General features: G+C 44.2%; 1 protein-coding gene across 3 annotated transcripts in view; it reads left to right on the forward strand.

The window, feature by feature from the left end:
- The window catches only part of pip5k1ca (phosphatidylinositol-4-phosphate 5-kinase, type I, gamma a), a gene marked incomplete at its 5' end in the record, with an annotated part of 71,994 nt that overhangs the window by 5,263 nt on the left and 44,726 nt on the right, over nt 1-22,005 (forward strand). The window lies entirely within an intron of this gene.

The following is a 22,005-nucleotide window of genomic DNA, read 5'->3' on the forward strand; positions in this document are numbered from 1 at the left end:
CCTGCGAGTGATTCCCTGGGATCATTCGTTTGTTTGTCTGTTCTCTGCTCTGGGCATGGTGGCTGTCAGATGTTCAGACGGAAGTACAAAGCGGAGGTTGCCTGCTGTGTAATTAACCATCGATCCATCTGCATCTTCCACGCTCTGTTCTCTGCTTTTGTTGTCACTTAATTTCTATTGCTCGCCCTCTCTTTCTGTTGTGTTATCTCTATTCTGCCCTTCTGTCTCAGTCTCTCTCTCTCTTGTTTCAGTAGTTGTGCGTGCCATTTACACTGGCACAGCTTCCTATGTCTTAATGCACACAATGTCCATGATGACGCACTTCACTTCATGTCAGAAGGCTCGGTCCCTTAAGGCTTACACTAACATCCAACCCTGAATAGCTGAATTATTCAAATTTATCATGTACACTCGCTTCAGCCAATCAGGATGAACCATCATAGCCCATAAACCCCGGAAATGCCCCCCTTCGGCACACTGATATGTGAGCACTCAACTTTCTACAAGTTCAAGTTCAAGGTCACCGTCGTCAAGTAGTCTTACCCAGTATCTTGAAAAATGGCTTCTCTACCAGCTAGAGCCATTTGTATATGCACAGAGCCGATGGTAGCACGACAGAGGATTAATTTGTCTGGGAGTGGAGAACGGCGCCTCCGGTCTTGTTGTGCCACCAACGTGTGAGACCTGCAGCTTCATCTCGTCCACCGAGTGGGTCGGTCGGAGAAAATTCTTTGCAGACTCTGTGCCGATGGCCCAGGCCACTGTGGAGATGAGGGGGCCGTCACCAACCCACACCACTGATGGGGAGGACAATGAACCCCTCATCGTGGATGTAGGGGACATCCATTCCCGGCCTCCTTCTCCACCTGTCTTCGGGCCCAGCGGCAATCTATTCAACAAGGGCCAGGCCTCAGTTGTGCTCGCACCATTATCCAGCGGGGAACCACCGGGCTGGTCCCTCCGTGCAGACTTCCGCCTCCTTTCCTCCACTGCAGGGCGCATGGAGATTGCCATGGCCCCACTACCATTGGCCGTGGATGTGGACCTGATGGTATGTGGGGCGTACACACATCAGGAGTCGAACCGATGGTCCCTGCTATGCCCTCCCTCGTTTGCTACTATGGGGGTCCTGAGCATTAATTTATGTAAACTATGAACATGTGATTTAATCCAACTGAGAAAATAGGTTTATGCACTGTAGAATTGCATGACATTGTTGAGCCAGGAATTTATGAAGGGGAAATGCCCTTTTGTGTTGTAGGAGGCCTGCCCCCCCGTGTCCTCCTACAACCACTTCACCAGGAACATTGTGGGATTCAAGGTGCAGAGGAGCAACCAGGAAACCACTGGTACTGTCGGCAAAGGACAAGTTTACTGCCGTGCTGACAGATAAGATATGATATGTTATGTTAGTAGCACCAAGATCGTCCAATGTCACCCCTGCCCGCCCACGTGCCGGAGCAGCATGCACCTGGTCGACTCCACACATGGAGGTCCCCAGGTAGAAATGGCAATGACGGTGTGCAGAGGCCATTCCGGTGGCAGTTTCCAGTTTTCTTCCACACGCTGTAACGTGAGGGGCTCTGGCACAGATTGTGTGCAGTAGCAGATGACGTTGGGGACAAAGGGGCTATCATTACAACTTTAACTGCCGCCCATCGCCTGCAGCGCACAACAAAGTGAGTGACTCCAGACTCTCCCACACACACGGTGAGCTCGGAGTCCTCAGATTCACGGCCTTCTAAGTGTGCATCAAGAGCACGGAGCCCTTCCTTAATGAAAGAAATAAAGTTCTATCATTTTCTACTTTGTTCACGAGAGGAGGTGATAGAACTGGAGGCTCCTTATGCACGGTACCTCACCGGTGGGCACCCAGCATGGGACACACTGCCCCTCGGCCGACAATACACAATCAGCGCCATGGCTACTGCTGCATCGCGCTCCACAGAGACTCACACGCTCACAGGGCACGCAACCATCCCTTTTATGAAAAGCCCTCCTTGGGCTGTGTCCCCACCTGTCAGGCTGGGACCAGTGGCTGTGTGGGCCATTAGGGATCTGGAGGGGTGTATAGCCAACACCCCCCAGCTGGCCCCCCCTTATGTGAGTGCTATGCCAGATGGCGGCTCCTCAGTGTTCTTACCAGGTGGTTGGACAGGACACTGCCATACAGACAGACGGACAGAATACGCACTGCAATTCCGTTGAACCCCACCGCCTTTCCAGGGCATGGTGTGGAAGATGGTCACCAGAGAATGCTGCATCTCTGAACGCCAAGATAGGAGTTGTCTTCAGTAAGGAAGCTGTGACAGTGGTGCCCACGGAGTTTGGAAACAGAGGGTTCTATTCAAACTACTTCCTGGTTCTGACGCGTACGGGCGGTGTGTGCCCAATCGTATATCTACACACACTGAATCGGCACATAGCGACTCATGCTCACTGTGAAGGTGCTGTTAGGGGCGATCCATGAGGCCGATTTCTGCACAAGCAACGACCTGAAGTACGGGTCGGACCCTGGTCCCCTGGCGGCCTACATTATCCGCCAGGGGAGCTGTGAGGTCACCGGCGCTCCATTTCGCAGCTGGCAGGCTCTAGAAATGGACGCTGCTGCGGCTTGGCTCTCTGTCGGCGAGTCACATCCCAGGCCACCTGAATGTGGGGGCGGACCTCATGTCACAGGTAGGACCCCGCGAGGCAGACTGCCTCCTCCATGCAGATATAGTGATCCAGTTGTGGAGACTATTCGAGACGGCACAGGTGGACCTGTTTGCTTCGAGGGCGACGGCTCAGTGTGCTTTGTTGTTCGAGCTCCACGCGAGGAACGACCCTCCCCTGGGGGTGGATGCGTTTGCGCACCACCTGTAGCCAAAGGTCCTCCTTTATGCATTCTCACCATCAGTTCTGTTGCTGAGAATTATGTTTGGAGGAGCTGTCGGTGATCGCTCCGGGGTACTTTTGTTCTCGAGCTCCAACCACTTATTGTGACGAGGCCGTTGCAGATCACCATGTGCTGCGATGCGCTGTCACAGGCTGGGGGCACTGTAACCTTGTTGCCAGTCCTGGGATGTCCTCTGTTGGCCTGGCTCCTGAATGGCACAGGCTTGAACAGCACGGACTGTCACAGGCTATGATCTCCACCATTGTGGGCTCTCGCACACTTCTCGGTTCTAAACCTCCAAGTGGAACATTCTTAAGGTGGTGCGCTGTTATGTCAACCTCTTGTGCTGCAGTGTCGTTCCTATATTAGAATTCCAGCAGTCTCATAGATAAGCAACGCACGCGTCCACCATTAGAGTGTGTGTGGCGCCGATTTCGGCCTATCATGAGGGTTTCTGCGGTGTTTAATCACCCACTCGTGAAGAGTTGTTTTTTTTTAATGGTGACACACACGGTCGCTCCTCAGTGGGATTCCAAACTGGTTTTGGATGTGCTTTGTTGCGCTCCTTTTGAAACTATGTCTCAGATCCCACTGAAGCTGATGTCCTTTATGAAGTCGCTGTCGGGATCTGTGCGTTCTATCCATACGACCTGCCTACTTAGCCATTAATTGTGATCTCAGCAGTGTGGTATGAACCCAGTGTTTACACCTATGGTTTTGACGAGATCTGCTTCGAGGCCTTTCTTCCTCCTCCTCACCAGGATGCTCGGGAGTAGCGTCTTCACTGTTTGTCTTCCATGCCCACAGTCTTGTCGCGGCCATCTGCATTTGTCCCGTTTTATCTGACCGATGTTTCTGCAGGGTCACTTTCACAATCTGTGCTTAGCATTGTGGCCAAGCGGAGTTAGGGAATTTTTGTGTCACAGGCAACTCAGATTCTCTGACGTGCTGCCCATGCTTTATGACTTACAGTCTCTGTGCATCAAGTGTGTGTGTTGTTTCTCCCCAATGGCCTTCATTGAACACGATGTATTGCCAGGGGTGCAGTGTGTGCATGCGTGTTAACTGTCAACTTTGGTTGCTTCAGCCCTCACCCTGGACCGTGACACACTTGAGGCGTCGGGGGTCTCCGCCCCCGGTACACCAATAGGAGCACAGCCCCTTAGGGGCGGAGCCTCCTGACATGACAAGGACAAGAGTTACTGTAGCTTTGTTACTACAGTTCTATGAAGGAGGTATAGGCCCTTAGGGTTTTATACCCCACTGGCCCCCATCAGTCTTGCTGAATTGGTTTCAGAGGAAGAAGGGAAGCACTTCCGGGGTTTATATCCTGATTGGCTGAAGTGAATGCACATAATGAATTTTAGTAGTTCCGCTACTCGAGGTTGGATGTATATCAATAGGAGTGTCCCTCCTAAGGAGCTACATCTCCTTCATAGAACTGTAGTTACAAACCTAGAGTAGCTCTTGTTATATATATATAGTCATTTAGCAGACGCTTTTATCCAAAGCGACCCACAATTATTCAAACACTGATGGACGCAGCCATCAGGAGCAATTAGGGGTTAAGTGTCTTGCTGCTGGACACTACAGCATGCTAGCAGGAGGAGCCTGGGTTCCAACCAGCAACCTTTAGATTACTAGAGGACCAGCTCTACCTCCTGAGCTACCATCCCCCATGTTATGTGTCTCTTATACTGCTAACGTTGACATTGCCCTTGGCTGCAAGCATGGGATGCGTGCTACATGCACTAGCTACATTAAATAGACGTATCAGCCAGGAAGTAATTGAATGTCTGTTACTGCTTTGCTAGGTTTCTCCTTGTTCGGAGAAAGAAGAGAAGTCAGACCTGTAATTAATAGGAAGAATTAATAGTATTAATCTAAATGATTAATGTCAATGAGATTGTGAGGCAGTGGAACAGAAAATAGATGAGGCTGTGAAACAAAGAAAGGCATCTTTGAGGCCATGTTTCCTTTGAGTGACCTTGCTTCACACCTACAAACGGCCAGAGAGCGTTTTCTTCACCTGCCGTGCCAAGACTGCCTGTCAGGCTCTGGCTCAGTTTTGAGCTCTGGCGAGGGTTATGTGATATTGGCCTGTTGTTTTCCTTCAAGGTGGGGGGCAATTTCTGTATTGACCTCCATTGTTTCTAATTAAAAAGACACTGTGAGATATTCTTATATCCAGTGAATGTATTTGAATGCAGCCAAACGGGAGCATTTGTAAATTGGTTTGGAAGGGCATTGCTTAACACATCACAAGACTTTAATATTTGTAATTTCTATATTTGGGCTTTACCGTTTCCTTGATCATTTACTTTGGGGTACTTAAATGCTCTATTTGGTTGGAGAGATAGTTATGTGTAGGTTATTGCCATCTGGTGAGTTCCAGCCAAACTTTCTCAGTCCTACCCAAATACCCTTTAAAAACTCTCCATGAAATACTGTGATGGAAAACACTGAATTGTGTTTCTTACAGTTAAAAGGTCATTCAAGATCCGCAAGTCGGACCAGATGATCAAATCTTAATGTATCTTGGTTGCCAGAAAGGGTAAATTATATGTTTGTCCACAACTTTGGTTTACTTTGGAGGTTTGAGAGGAGGAAACGGTGATCGGAGAGGATCAAACTGTGCCAGGGAGATTGGGAAGGAGGTCAATGTCACTGAGCTCATCGTTAGTTCTGTTAGATTACCTGAACAAAACTACAATTTCTGTAATTCCAGACTTTCCATCAGGGCCTCACATGGTGCCTCAGGGCATGCATTATATCTCACCATGTCATGCAACCTGTTCCTGACGCAACATGTCACCTTCCCCACACAGGCTTGTTTGCGTTGTGTCATTCAAACTACATCCCTCAGATTGGACCAGATATTACAACTTGTGGTTCTGTAACCTTTCCCCTCTCACTCACTCAACATCCACTGAATGCTTTATTATCCATGAGGCGTAACACTGCATTGTGCGTTAAGTGGAAAGCACAAAAATGTGACAGTAATTTTAACATGTAAAACGTGAGATGCACCGTTTGATCGGCTGATGACCAGAATTAGTGTCAGTGTCGGATATCAGTTTCAAATATATCCAATTCTAAAATGTACGCGCCCAATACTGTGCTCATGTACTTCTACTCATAAAAATGCGTTGATACTCAAGCCCGATGCCAATGTAATGTAACGCGGTTGCGTAGTTGACGCTCCAAAAAGAGAGCGAAAGAAAGAAAATGTCGGCTGGGGGTAGTTCATTTGATTTGATTCAGTTGGTTTAACGCACGGTGAGCGAAGGATTACTTCAGCTGAACAAGAGAGAAGAGTTTTATATTTATTTAATTCTATATTTTTTTGAAATGATAGCAATTTATTTTGCAATGGTAAATACCATATAAATATAATATAAAGGGATATTTTCACTTAAAAGTGAAAGAGACTGTCATTTGAAGTTTGAACTGGACATTTCCATGTTAGTTATACATGCATGTTGTGTTCTACTAAAACTCTAGCTACAGGTTGCATTATACTGAAACTATGTGACTGTCCCATATTCTATTTTATTGGAACTCAGTGAACGTTCCATGTTGTATTTTATTTTATTGGAACTCAGGGACAGTTTCATGTTCTATTATTGTTCCATAGTGAATAATGAACAATAATAAATACACAGTGTCAAAATCAGCAACTCACTTTTGTGGTAATTGAAAATTGCACAGGTAGTCTGTATGTGCAGCTGTGTGATCACGTGAGCGTGATCAGATCATGCGATTTATTTGTCATTGACATACAGCAGGTAACTTTACAAGATGATGCATTTCAAGGGATACATGCTAATAAGATACATTTGTAACAGTAGTAGCTTGCATACGATGTGAATAGGTGTGAATAACTGATGGAGTCATTTAGCTGCAGTAATTTAAATGCCCCGGGGACTCCCTGTTACACTACTCAAAATATTTTCCCATGGTTGGTAGGTCTGTAATTGTATTGTCACAAAAACACAAAAAGGCCACCACTTGCTATGCCCTGTCTGTCTGTGGGCATTCATCTGCGGTTCAGCTGCCTTAATGATTTCTGTTTGAAAATGCATGAACAGTGTAACCTCACACCTTCTTGCCACTGTACTGGACTCAGTAGAGGTTTAAGAGCCAGTGCAGAAGGGTTTGAGGGCTCTGATGTGTGGGATATATATGTGTGTGTGTGTGTGTGTGTGTGTGTGTGTGTGTGTGTGTGTGTGTGTGTATATGTATGTGCAGTGGGGAGAACAAGTATTTGATACACTTCCGATTTTGCAGGTTTTCCTACTTACAAAGCATGTAGAGGTCTATCATTTTTATCATAGGTACACTTCAACTGTGAAAGACGGAATCTAAAACAAAAATCCAGAAAATCACATTGTATGATTTTTAAATAATTAATTTGCATTTTATCGCATGAAATAAGTATTTGATCACCTCCCAACCAGTAATAATTCCGGCTCTCACAGACCTGTTTGTTTTTCTTAAAGAAGCCCTCCCATTCTCCACTCATTACCTGTATCAACTGTAACTCTTTAAACTTGTTACCTGTATAAAAGACACCTCTCCACACTCAATCAATCGGACTCCAACCTCTCCACACAATGGGCAAGACCAGATAGCTGTCTAAGGACATCAGGGACAAAATTGTAGACCTGCACAAGGCTGGGATGGGCTACAGGACAATAGGCAAGTAGCTTAGTGAAAAGGCAACAACTGTTGGCGCAATTATTAGAAAATGGAAGAAGTCCAAGATGACAGTCAGTCTCCCTCGGTCTGGGGCTCCATGTAAGATCTCACCTCATGGAGCCTCAATGATCATAAGAAAGGTGAGGGATCAGCCCAGAACTACACAGTAGACCACAGTATCAAAGAAAACCATAAGTATAGGGGGATGGTGGCTCAGACGGTAGAGCTGGTGGTCTAGTGATCTAAAGGTCGCTGGTTCGATCCCAGGCTCCTCCTGCTAGCAGGCTGTAGTGTCCTTGAGCAAGACAATTAACCCCTCATTGCTCCTGATGGCTGCGTCCGTCGGTGTTTGAACAATTGTAAGTCGCTTTGGATAAAAGCGTCTGCTAAATGACTAAATGTAATGTAAATGTAAGTAACCCACTACGCCGTCATGGATGAAAATCTTGCAGCGCACGCAGGGTCCCTCTGCTCAAGCCAGCGCATGTCCAGGCCTGTCTGATGTTTGACAATGACCATCTGGATGATCCAGAGGAGGAATGGGAGAAGGTCATGTGGTCTGATGAGACCAAAATTTAGCTTTTTGGTTTAAACTCCAATCGGCATGTTTGGAGGAAGAAGAAGATGAGTACAACCCCAAGAATACTATCCCAACCGTGAAGCATGGAGGTGGAAACATCATTCTTTGGGGAAGCTTTTCTGCAAAGGGAACAGGACGACTGCACCGTATTGAGGGGAGGATGGTGGGGCCATGTATCGCGAGATCTTGGCCAACAACCTCCTTCCCTCAATAAGAGCATTGAAGATGGGGCGTGGCTGGGTCTTGCAGCATGACAACGACCCAAAACACACAGCCAGGGCAACGAAGGAGTGGCTCCGTAAGAACCATCTCAAGGTCCTGGAGTGGCCTAGCCAGTCTCCAGACCTGAACCCAATAGAAAATCTTTGGAGGGAGCTGAAAGTCTGTGTTTCCCAGTGACAGCCCCGAAACCTGAAGGATCTGGAGAAGATCTGTATGGAGGAGTGGGCCAAAATCCCTGCTGCAGTGTGTGCAAACCTGGTTAAGAACTACAGGAAACGTCTGATCTCTGTAATTGCAAACAAAGGTTTCTGTACCAAATATTAGGTTCTGTTTTTCTGATGTATCAAATACTTATTTCATGCAATAAAATGCAAATTCATTACTTAAAAATAATACAATGTGATTTTCTGGATATTTTTTTTTTAGATTCAGTCTCTCACAGTTTAAGTGTACCTATGATAAAAATGACAGACCTAGTGTATCGAATACTTGTTCTCCCCACTGTATATATATGTATATGTGTGTGTGTGTGTGTGTGTGTGTGTGTGTGTGTGTGTGTGTGTGTGTGTGTGTGTGTGTGTGTGTGTGTATATATATGTATATATGTATGTATATATATATATATATATATATATATATATATATATATATATATATATAGAAAGTAGCAAATGGTTATCCCCTCAATATTGTCAGATATATTGTCGATATTGAAGTATCAGTAAAAAAAAAAAAAAAAGATTTACCTTGTCAATTTCCCAGCCCTACCTCCTGCTTTCCCGCCACTTAACATGCAGTGTAGTTAGACTTGCATTTTCAGAAATAGTAAGACCGGATTTCACAGAAAGTTGTAAAAACTTATAACTCTACCTCATAACATAAAAACTCTTAATCCTCCATTATCCTCCATATTTGGTGCGGCTTTAAAAGCCACACCAGAGACGGAGATAGAGGCAGCCGTGCCAGGCTCTGTCAGTCAATGCTCTTTATGGACTTAAATGATGAACGACAAAGAATGCGCCACGCCTGAGGTAAAAACGGTTAAATACACACTGGCATATCGACATCTGCAGCCTTGAGCAACTTACCTCAAAAACATATTCATGAACTGAGCTGAGCAATGAGTCATGTTTTGGGAAGCATCCCAAACAATTTAGATCCCCTGTGTATTAACGTTGAGTTGAGTTGTGGTAATGTAGTGTAACATTCTTAGCATTAGGTGTGTGTGTTATGTCTTCATTTTAGGTGTACAATACTCTGGCCAAAAAAAATCTACATTTCAACAGAATGGTAGGTCAAACTTAAGTGTCTTGTATGTCATGTAGTTTCATGGTTCCAACCGCTTGTGTGATTGGTGTGTGAATGTATAGGTCAATATCAGTGTGATGTATGATATGTGTGAAGTGCAGTGCAGTTAATTTACCATTTAAATTGTGTCAAGTGTTATCACTGATTTATTATTATTATTATTATTATTATTATTATTATATGCACATATTAGCACTGATATTTTGCATATCATATAATTCAATTAATGACTATGTTCAATCGCTGCCCTTCTCAGAAGAGCTCAGTGCCATTGAACATCCTGGATTATGGCCCATAGAGCGTGAGGTACACAATTGATGTTCTCTAAAATACAAATATATACTGTATATACACACTACTGGTCAAAAGTTTTAGAACACTCCCATTTTTCCAGTTTTTATTCAAATTTAAGCATTTCAGTCCAGTGAATTACCTGTGGTACAAAGGTAAGTGGTAAACTTCCAGAGGTTAAACAAAAGTTTAGATTATCAAAAATCTAAAATGAATTTCAGAGTTTGGAAGAAAAAAAGAATGTAAAAAAAAAAAAGGCCCTTTTCAGGGAACAACAACCTACATCTGTTCTGCAGCAATGGAAGTAAATTAAGCTTTGAAAGTTGATGCAAACAATTCCTACAGGTGTCCCAACCTTTGATCACTTACAAACCCTCCGTCTATATAAAAGCATTATTGGAACAGGCTATTATTATATCCTCTGAAGCATTATTTTGAAAATATTGCACTGCAGGAAGTAGTATATTACTATCATAATTGTGAGAAAAAGGCAATTAACAAAGAAAGACAGACAGATCGTTATAACCCTTAAAAGTGTAGAACGTCTGTTGGGAAATTGCAAAGAAAACAAAGGTATCCGTGAATAGTTTCCCACACCATCAAAAGTCACTTGGAAACTGAGGAAACTGTGAGTATGTTGAGACATAAAACTGCGTACATTTAAATACAAACTGGCAGTGTTTGGGCCGTGTGGTTAGGGTGGAATACCTTCTCTTGAGCCACCAGAGGCAGAGGATACTGCTTTCTTCATATACACAGATACCATAACCATAACAAACACACATACAGCAGCCCGGCCCAGTTCCACCCTGCTTCGTGCTGTACCCTCCACTTTCATAGCTTCCATAGAAACAACCCGAACCAGATGCTGTAACCTCCCCTGAATCACGTATCGTCCTCCTACATTGTACTTTATTCCTTTCCTTTTCTTTTCCCTGCTTTCTTTTGCTCCTGTTATTTTTCCCTCGTTTCCTATTCTCTTCTCTAGAAATGCACTCATGCCATTCTTGTCAGACAGAAGTACGAGCGCAGAGTATTGATTCAAATTTTAATTCCAATTCCATTAATTTCAGACAGCTCACAATTTCAGACTTTGCTTCATTGTTTAAAGCAAACAGATTTATGATGCAACTGTCACAAAATTAAAAAAATAATTGAACCTTGCTCTTGATTTGAGTGGCAACTAGGCCACATTGGGTTATCGGCTTTTTAAAAGAGGTGGAAAAAGCTGCTGTATCTGGTCTGTCTTCTCCTATCATTTCCCCTCCTCACCCCATTTCTCTGATCCTCTCCCCTCTCCTGCTTTCCTCCTCTATATATAGGGACTTTTAGTTTCATTTCAGGACCTTTGCTGTGTTTTCCAAATCAGGAAAAAGTGAGCTCAATTCTGGTCTGGGAGTCTAGTGATGAAAATCATTTGTCAAATTTCATCCTGAAGTTTCATAACTTCAGGATATTTTTCGTGTGCTGTCTTTTATCCCTGAGAGCTGAACTTTTTATAGATTTGCCTCAGGAACAGGGTGCTGCTGTCCTGCCATCCTCTCCAAGGGCAGCAAGTCTTTCCTGAAGGATGATAGGGTACATACACTCACGCACATACACTCACACACATGCAATGGACATTTGACTTTTAATGTATATACTGTAAATGGAGAGTATAATATTGTATAGTATATAATTTGATTCTCATCCATTCTCAGCACACTTGACCGTGAACAATTGAGAATGGAAATCAAAACCCTGAACAGAGGTTTATTATTGTCATCCTCCTTCTCCTGAAGTGTGTGTGTGCTGCGTTCTAATTTGTGTTCGTTTTAGCTTTGCCAGTACAGCCTCAAATATCAGCTCTCTGTTCTAGAGTTGGGTTGATTTCCGGTTTTGCCGGTCCGATCCGGTGTACGAGCCTAGACATACGATGACTTAACCAGCATTTGTTATTATGAGACGTTCTGGCAAATTACCGTATTGACCCGAATTTAAGACAGGTTTTTTTTTCCTGGAAATATGTCTGAAAAAGTGGTGTTGTCTTATATTCGGGGTCTTGACTTTTAAATGTCCATAGTTAGTTAGTAAGTTAGTTCCTCCCATTCCTTCTGGAACATTGGGTGACGAGTCCCCTCCATTTGCTCCGGTCCCTGGCGACCCTTCTTGCTTCATGCCAGCTGACACCCATTTCATTTAGGTCTTCCTTGGCTGTCTGTCTCCATGTCTTCTTTGTTCTCTTACTCTTTCCACCCTATGGCATCCAGTCCATTGCCACACTTGCCGGTCTCTCTCTTGGCAGTCGGCGTACGTACCCAGCCATTCTCTTTCTCCTAATGTAATGTAAATGTATGTAAATGTAAATGTAAAATGTAAAAAAAAATGTCCTAGCAGAGACAATATCGGACAGGGCTGCCACCCCAAGTTCTCAACGTATTCTACGTCATGTTCGCCTACAGTGAGAGGTGGAGGGTGTTGGTCCTGTCCGACGGTCATGGGCTTGGTCTTTTCTTGGCTTATCTGTAGGCCGACCTTTTCCCCGTGCTTATGGAGGTTGTTGGTCATCTCTTGGAGTGCAAGGTGGGTATGACTGAACAGAGCCAAATCGTCCGCAAAGTCCAGGTCGGCCAGTCTGTCCCCTCCCCACTTGATGCCGAAGATTTCACCAGTGACGGTCTTCCTCATCACAAAGTCGATGAAAAATTAAAAGCAAGGGTGACAGGATACAACCCTGTCTTACTCCGGTGACGATGTCAAAGTCTTTGGTTGAGCCGTTGTTGGTTTTGACTCTGCAAGTGGAGTTGTGGTACAGGGCCCTGAAGATGTTGACGTATTTGGGTGGTACACCATACAGCTGGACAATCTGCCACAGTCATTCCAAGTGGATGCTGTCGAAAGCTTTCTTAAAATTGATGGAGTTGATCATGAGGGGTGTCTGGAATTCTTGGCACTGTTCAATGATGTTGCGAAGAGAGAAGATCTGTTTGGAGCAGGACCTTCCCTTCCGGAAGCCAGCTTGTTCTTCCCTCAAGAAATTATCCACCTCTTCTTTTAGGCGTTGGAGCAGTACACTGCAGAATACCTTGCTAGAGATAGACAGACAGCAGTGTGATGCCCCGCCAGTTGTTGCAGTCCGCGAGGTTTCCTTTCTTAGGCAGCTTCACAATGACCCTATGTCTCCAATCGGCAGGAACTTCTTCTGCATGCCAGATCATGTTGAACAAGCGGGTGAGGCTCTCCACAACAACCTCCTGGCCGTGCTTCAACAACTCGGCAGCTACCTCATCGAGTCCCGGTGCCTTGTTGTTCTTGAGGCTCTTGATTGCTCTGGCAACCTCTGTCCCGGTTATCTCCTCTGAAGTAACATTCAGGGTTGCAGCTGATGGTTCCCGGTCAAAACTGAAGAGTGTAGAAGGCATTGGCTGGTTAAGAACCTTGCTGAAGTGTCCCACCCACCTAGCCTCCTGTTCTTCGTCGCTCACAAGTGCCGTGCCATTCTTGCTCCTGATTGGCACACCGGAGCTGCTCCTGGAGCTGGTTAGCTCCCGCACGATCCTGTACAGTGTTTTTGTGTTGTTCTTCTCTGCTGCCTCTTGTGCCTCTCTTGCGTTCCCTTTTTATCTTGGCCATCCTTCCATCCACCCTTCCTTTCATCAATCAATTTCCATGTCTTTCTTTCTTTGTTGGTACCTCTTCTTCTGCCTAAAACTGCCTCTGCAGTCTCAGAGAGGGCACGGGAGAACAGGCTCCGCTGCTCCTCAATGGTTGTTGGATGTTGTGGTACCTCAAGCTTCTTTCTCAACTCCTCATGGTAGCTTGTGATATGTTGGTGTTCTTCAGCTTGTCCACCGCGTAAGGTCTCTTGGGCTGCACCTTTTGCACCTTCTTCAGCTTCAGCCTGATTTTACCCACCACAAGGAAGTGATCTGATCCTACACCTGCACTTCTGTGGGAGCGAACGTCTCGTAATGACGAGCGCCACCTTGCGTTGATGCAGATATAATCCAGCTCGTTCCGGGTTTTCGCCGCCAGGCGACACCCAAGTCATCTTCTGGATCTGCCGATGCTGAGACCATTGGTGCTAGTTAACATCAACAGTCTCTCCCCATTGTCATTTGTGGAGCTTGCAGACCCATGTGGTCCCACTATGGTGTTAAGGCCCCTTCTGTCGCTATCCAGTTTTGCATTGAAGTCTCCAATCAGCATCTTGATGTCATAGCTGGGGATCTCTTCAAGCACGGTTTGGAGCTGGCTATTAAAGGCGTCCTTATCTTCCTCTGAGGCAACTTCGGTTGGGGCATAGACTTGCACGATGGTTAGTTTGGCATGTCTGGTGTAAAGCCTCGCTATGATGATGCGGTCCTTCACCGGCTTCCATCCAACTAATGCTTTTGCTGCGCAGCTGGAGAGGATGATGCCGACTCCATGGGTATGGTGATCTTGCTTCCCAGAGTAAAGAACGGTTGCTCCATCAATCATGAGGCGCCCCTGCCCAGTCCACCTCATTTCACTAACGCCTAAGATGTCCAGGCGATAGTCTTTCATAGTCTATAGCACCTGGTCCTTGCGGCCACACTGGAACAGCGTGCGTACGTTCCAGGTGCCTACTTTGGCGTTGACCTTGGTGTTGAAGATCGGGGTTATCAGGGGTCGGGCTTCCTGCTGGATTTCACGCGGCCCTGTCATTGATACATCCAAGGATGTGCCGTCTCTTCTTCGCTGTGATTTACCGGAATGGCTTCTTCTCATCGTTTCTGTTAAAAAAAAAAAAAAGCATGTTACAGAAACTAAATGTCCATACCCCGACTATATGGCGGTAGAATAATAAAAAAATAAATGTTTATTAGGAGTGTTTACATTTTTTTCGCACACATTCAGTGCCCTACAACTGTGGAATTACGCCGACACACCATCCTCGTCCAATCCACCACTCGCTCTCCATTGCTGTCGTAGTTCACTAGGAACCCAAAATTAAGCAGACGGATATTCTAGTCCTTGTATGATGGATTCACTTGCACTCGCCATACATAGTGTGACTGACTCAGTCAGAGGCCGGTCAGCTTGAGCTGTCAGTCAGTCAGCTTATGCTGCTGAAAAAAGCAGAACACCCATAATATGTGTGAAATGGGGCAACTAGCCAGACCTTTTTTATTTGTTTGATTCAAATAATTGTTATTGCACAGAGTACACGTACTAAGGCAACAAAATGCATTACTGTGCATTTTACCCATATAGCGGCTGCCATATAGCGGCGCACGAGGAGTAGTTAGAGGGTTAAGTGTCTTGCTCAAGGACACATCAGCACACTACCAGGAGGGGCCGGGGTTTGAACCAGCAATCTTCCGATTACTGGATGACCCGCTCTACCTCCTGAGGCACTGCCCCCATTTAGACTGTTTGTGTTCTGCCACCTGTCCTTACAGGGCGTGGCAGCTTGTCCTCTGTCTAATCCAGCAGCCTGGCCCAGTGGCCCAGAGAGAATGGGGGGGGGGGTGACTGTGACCTGGCTGGGTTAGCTTTTGTTCTGCTGTCTGTCTTGCTTATCTGGTAACCTCCAGCCATAAAAAAAACATATTTTTTATGTAGTTAAAGTTGTGTCATTGTTGTATGGTCTTAAATAAATAATCTATGATCGTGATGGAGCTCGTTTAGGGACTTTGTCTGTGGGATCTTGTATAAAGCAGACAGGGTTGTGGTAATTTTCTCTTGTTTTAAACAAGGCTCTCTCGAGTTGGGTGCTGCAGCACACCTGCTGGCCTCAGTAATGAATAGCTCATCATGACCCAGCACTCAGCGTCTCTCGCAGGGATGCACTCCAGCAGCGAGCTGAACTGACTGAAAGGCAGGAAGCTTTTTTATTTAGGCCACTTGTTTGCCTGATATTATTGATCATAATGGGAACTCAGTTGACTTGGCATGCTGAAAGGCTTGCCCCGTTAGAGCTTTGCTCCCGCCAGGCTTTCAGTGTTCTACACACTGTGTGTGTTGTTTGCAATAGCATCTTGACCACACTGCTCTTAATAGAAAACCCGAGAAACCCTGGGGGCAAAAATATTTTTGCCAGAGGATTGCGGCTGGTGTTCCCACACCAACATACCAGTTTAAGGTGTGTGTGTGTGTGCGTGTGTGTGTGTGTGTGTGTGTGTGTGTGTGTGTGTGTGTGTGTGTGTGTGTGTGGGCCCCATCATATGGTTGTTTCTCTGCTGTACGATTGGCTGTTCATGTTTTGTCTTTGTAGGTAGAGGAAAGCGGACTCAAAAAACTATCAAAAATAAATCTCATAAATTTATCATCGTTATCATGGAAGATTTTATTGTGAAACTTGTCTAGATCGTGTGTGTGTGTGTGTGTGTGTGTGTGTGTGTGTGTGTGTGAGATTACCTTTTATATTTTGCTATTATTTACTTTTTATTTTTTCTGGTTATGTCTGTGGTTGTCTCCCTGCCTGTCTGTGTATTAATACAGTATATGTGGTTGCATGCCTTACCATGCTTGTGAACTTTTGAGTATATTATTCCAACAGAATCCTGTAATTGCAAGGAATGTTTTTTAAGCCTCTTTAGATGGCTTAGTTTATGAAGTTGACTGTTACTTAAATATAAGTGTCATCAGCCAAGCAGGCCGTTCTGGTTGAGAAGGACGATGGGCAGCTGAAAGACTTTACTGCATGAATGAACAGACACACACACACACACACACACACACACACACACACACACACACACACAAAGATTCAGGCCTTTCCATTGCTGTGGCCGATATTGTGGTAGAAATGGTCAGTTAAAGTGGAAATCCATAAAATTGTCTGTTACAGTTGGGGCTGCCCCCTGAAAGTCGACGAGTCCAATCATCAGTCGGAAACCCGTCAGTCGACTGAGATTCTTCAAGTTGAGCAGTCAATTTTTTATTTTTTATAAACAAAACAGTTGTTTACAGGAGCTTACAAAAATTCACAGGGACACCATTTCAATGAGGAATTATTAATATGTAGAATCATATAACAATAAATAAATAAATATATATATATTTTATATGTGTGAATCGTTCGCGTGAGGACACTGACGCTAACACGGCTCTCCGTGCACCTCGACCGTGGTGCCCCGTTTGTAGAACAGAGATGGGGCACAAGTAGGGATGGGCATCGGTAACATTTTAACGGTACCACCACTCTTACCAATACTGCTTATCAATCCGGTACTTTAACGGTACTCCTTACCGGTTCTCCAGCGATGGGGCAGGAGGAAGAGAGAGCAGAAAGGTCTCTTCTGATAATAGCAAAAATGCTTCTTAGATGAATATCTTAATCTTGCAAGTTGGAAACGGCCTTTATAGGCCTTATTTAGGCCTATATAGCCTAAATAAATAGAACATCTATTTGATTTATTTCTCCAATACCGTTAACAGTACCAGTCACGTCGGAGATTATTGATACTATGGTCTTGAATAATGTAGCCGGGGGCCTGTTTATTACTAGGTTGGTACACTGCCCTCATTCTTACAAAATAACACTTTTAGCATTACATATTCACTAAGTGATGGAAATTTAACAATATTGGTTCTATTGCAATAGAAGGAATATTCAAATATTACTTGAAATATTGACAGTAATTTAAAGGTGATGTTTTGGCAACTAACTTGATTGTTTAAAGCAGCTAAAAGTAGGCATTTAAAAATGTTTCTATTTTCTATTTATGACATTTAGTGAAATATTTTGTTACCCATAATTCCTAAAGAATATTGTGGAATGACGATACTGCTTGGACTGAGAGAGATAGACCAGTGACAGAACAGCAGCATCCTGGCTGGGAAGTGAAAGCACTGAGGGGTGATGTCTCGTGGTAGCGCTGATGTTAGATCAGTTTGGATTCCACCATTTACAACTGTCGCTGGACCGCTGACCTGACTCCTTCTCTATGAACATGTTTAACTGAAATGAAGTCAGCCCAACAAAACCTCACCCCGCTGTTTGTCTCTCCATGTCAAGGCCAATGTTTTATCCACACTCCCATGTATTTCATTCTTTTGCCTTTACCACAGTTTTATTCAGTCTTTAAGCACTGTTTATTAGGCTACATACAAACACTGCCTGGGTTCGTCCACAGAAGTATCATGTTTATTGAGCGGGAAGTGATAATAGATTTTTATTTTTTCCTACACTGTGGGTCAGGGTATTTCAACACCACAAGCAAATAATGATTTGTTTTGGAATAGGAGATGAAGACTCAATCAATATTGAGAGCCTTGTTACCTCTGCCAAGATCACAGCCAATAATCCTGGAATGGTTTGTCACTTAGTTAACCTAGCCCCTATTACTGGGTCAAACAGGGCAGACAGAAACACACAAGCTCACACACACGTCTATGCATTGAGTGTGTGTAATAGGGCTGGAAAAATGTTATGCTAAAAATGTTATCAGAACATTTTTTTTTTATATTGGTCGCTGTCGATAATTATCACAATTTATATTTAATAATAGTAATTATAATAATAATAATAATACCGTTTTAGGTGTATTTTCATAGCTTTATGTTAAACACAGAATAAATTAAATAATAAATATGTAAACAAAAATGATAAATAACATAAATATATATTATATACATATAAATATATAACAAAACCATCACTGTTGTATGAGAACAGTCCAAAAATTTCCCGTCCCGATGTTTACAGCGGAGCAAGGGAAGCTCTCCGACCGAGTTGGACCAAATGTCACTGAAAATCGCGGATTCTTTTAATCGCTCTCCTTTTACGGGGATGGGAGCTACGCTGGGCTTGGTTGGGAGGAGGGCGAGTTCGAGTACAGGCTCAAATTGGCGTTTGAGGAAGACCCGCCGCGTCAGCTCCGGGGGGCCTCGTCCCTGCTGTGTGCTGCCGGCTGGAGTGCGCCGCGGCCTGGGAGAGATCAGAGGAAGCCCCGGTGTGTGTGTGTGTGTGTGTGTGTGTGTGTGTGTGTGTGTGTGTGTGTGTGTGTGTGTGTGTGTGTGTGTGTGTGTGTGTGTGTGTGTGTGTGTGTGTGTGTGTGTGTGTGTCCCATCAAATGGTTGTTTCTCTGCTGTACGATTGGCTGTTCATGTTGTGCCTTTGTAGGTACAGGAAAACTGACTCAAAAAACTATCAAAAATAAATCTCTTAAATTTATCATCGTTATCATGGAAGATTTTATTGTGAAATTTGTCTAGATTGTTTTATCACCCAGCCCTAGTGTGTTGGTACACAAACTACCAGACCAGTGTGTAAAGAGACATTTACACAGATGGCAAACTTACAAATTAAGTTTATAAATGTATCTTTTGTTTTCAGTCTAGTTTTAACAAAGCTTTGCACTCTTTTCGCCTCATAAATGCACATGCAGTACACAGTTTGGTCAGGCAAACTGAAAGGATAGTGGATTGGACGGTGGAGTTGTCAGCAATGTCTCTGTTAATCTGTGTTGTTGTCCGCATAGCGGCTGCAGCTCAACCATTATTTCCACCCATTGTTTCATTTTTCGAGATTTATGTCTGCACGTGGGTGGAACTTAATGTTTGCGTTTTTCTGTATATGCAGACAAATGCAGCTGTATAATGTCTACATGAGTATTTGTGTGCCTTTGTGTGTGTTGCAATGCTAATGCCCTATTTACCAGCCGAGTGAGAGACTGTGTATGGAAGACAGCATGTGTCTGTTGATTCCAGGCACACGTGCATAACTCATAAAAAAAAATTATGGTTGACCTCATTTGGGGCGCCATGGAAACAAGGGAAGTGAACGAGAAGAATTGTGTGTGTGTGTGTGTGTATGTGTGTGTCTGTGTGTAAAAAAAGTCATTGCGACTGTCATTATAGCATTATTTAGCTCGCTGGGATGTGTGCCTTTGTTTTTCATTTGGCAGCATTGAAGCAATGTTGGGGAGCATGCAACAGACACAAATGCCTAAACTCTCAGATTTCAGACATTTTGTGAAGAATTGAGGTCCCGCTCATCATTTATTTAGTCGATAATATTGTGTATCACATTATGACAATATCTTCATGGGAATATGTTACTACTGAAGGAAATTAAATGTCATATCCAGTAATCGCACAGCCCTTCAAGCCTAACAGGATAGACATCTGAACTTGGGAAGTCACTCAGGGTGTCGGATGAATATAGCGTTTCTTAAATTGTCTGTATTACAGTCAGTGGAACTGTAATTCAGTTATTAGGGATACTGCCACATTTCTTACATAAATGAAAATGGTTACAATATAATAACTGTAATAACATTTGGAGGGTAAACCTTCAGTGATCTGGAATTAAGGTGTGGACCACTCGGCCAATAAACCAGAGTTTAAGGTGCTCTGTAGAGGTAGAAAGACTTTCATGCAAATCTTACTGTACCTGTCAGCCTGAAGTGTATTGGATGAATATTGATATACAGTATATGTTTACTTTTAATTTTATGTTTAAGAATTTTTTTATGTGTCTGTATTTGCTTTTCACCGATCAGCCACAACATTAAAACCACTCACAGGTGAATTAAATAACATTGCTCATCTTGTTCCAATGGCACCTGTCAAGGAGTTGGATATACATTAGGCAGCAAACTTCAAGAACAGTCAGTTCTTGAAGTTAATGTGTTGGAAGCAGGAACAATTGGGAAGCGTAAGGATATGAGCAACTTTGACAAGGGCCAAATTGTGATGGCTAGAGGACTGGGTCAGAGCATCTCCAAAACAACAGGTCTTGTGGGGTGTTCCCGGTATCCGGTGTTTAGTACCTACCAAAATTATTCCAAGGAAGGACAACCGGTGAATCAGCGACAGGGTCATGGATGCCCAAGGCTCATTGATGCACGTGGGGAGCGAGGTCTAGCCCATCTGGTCCGATCCCACAGAAGAGCTACTGTTGCACAAATTGCTGAAAAAGTTAATGCCGCTATGATAGAAAGGTGTCAGAACACACAGTGCATCGCAGCTTGCTGTGTATGGGGCTGTGTAGCCACAGACAGGTCAGAGTTCCCATGCTGACCCCTGTCCACCGCTGAATGCCCCTACAATGGGCACGTGAGCGTCAGAACTGGACCATGGAACAATGAAAGAGGTGGCCTGGTCTGATGAATTACGTTGTCTTTTACATTATGTGGATGGCCGGGGTGAGGATCTGTGGGATGTGCTGGAACAACAAACCCGATCCATGGAAGCCCCACCTCACAACTTACAGGATTTAAAGGATCTGCTGCTAATGTCTTTGTGCCAGACACCACAGGACACCTTCAGAGGTCTTGTGGGGTCCATGCCTCAACGGGTCAGGGCTGGTTTGGCGGCACAAGGTGTATATCTGCCTGTTAAACCCAAGTTGTTGTTTTTTTTCTCAATAGTAGACATTTTTAGCTTGTTAGGTCCAAAGTAGCTTACTGCTACGTTACATAATTATGATCCCAATTCTAGTCAATGTTATGGCCAATATGATTTCTGCATATGATATCCATTGTCTTACCTGTTATTTAATTATTACGGTGGATTCGCAATTTATGTAAACTTGCAGTCCTTATAAATGATATTTAAGCATTGTCATGATCCACAAATTTAACTGGTGTCTACCAATCTGCCTGTTTTCATTGGTCCTTGTGCCTCAATAGCAGTGCTTTTACTTTTACATTTTTTTCATCAATTTCTGTGGTGATTTTTTTTATCATCAGATGTTGCTCCTCCATTTAAGAGGCACAGCAGATAGCCTTCAGGCTGTGTAAAGCCCTTTATAGTCAGTGTGCTACAGAAATGAGCCCAGGATAGGAAAAGGGCAGAAGAGAGCGATAATGGACCATGGCAAGAACACATTACACTGAAGAAGATGTAACTTGGTCGGAGAAGAAGGAGGTGTGGAATGGTAGAGATACAGTGACGGGGAGTTAGAAATTACATGTCCCTCCAAAAACCATCCAAAATGCAATGCAAAATTTCCATCTCTTCCCCTCGCTGCCGCCTTTTTGTTACTATGGGAAATTCTGTTCTGGCTTGACAACAGCCAGGGTTAAAAGATCTTTTTCTGGATGAGTCTGTCTGTTTGTGCATTCTGCAT

This window comes from Zeus faber (assembly GCF_960531495.2).
Source record: "Zeus faber genome assembly, chromosome: 1".
Lineage (NCBI taxonomy): Eukaryota > Metazoa > Chordata > Actinopteri > Zeiformes > Zeidae > Zeus > Zeus faber.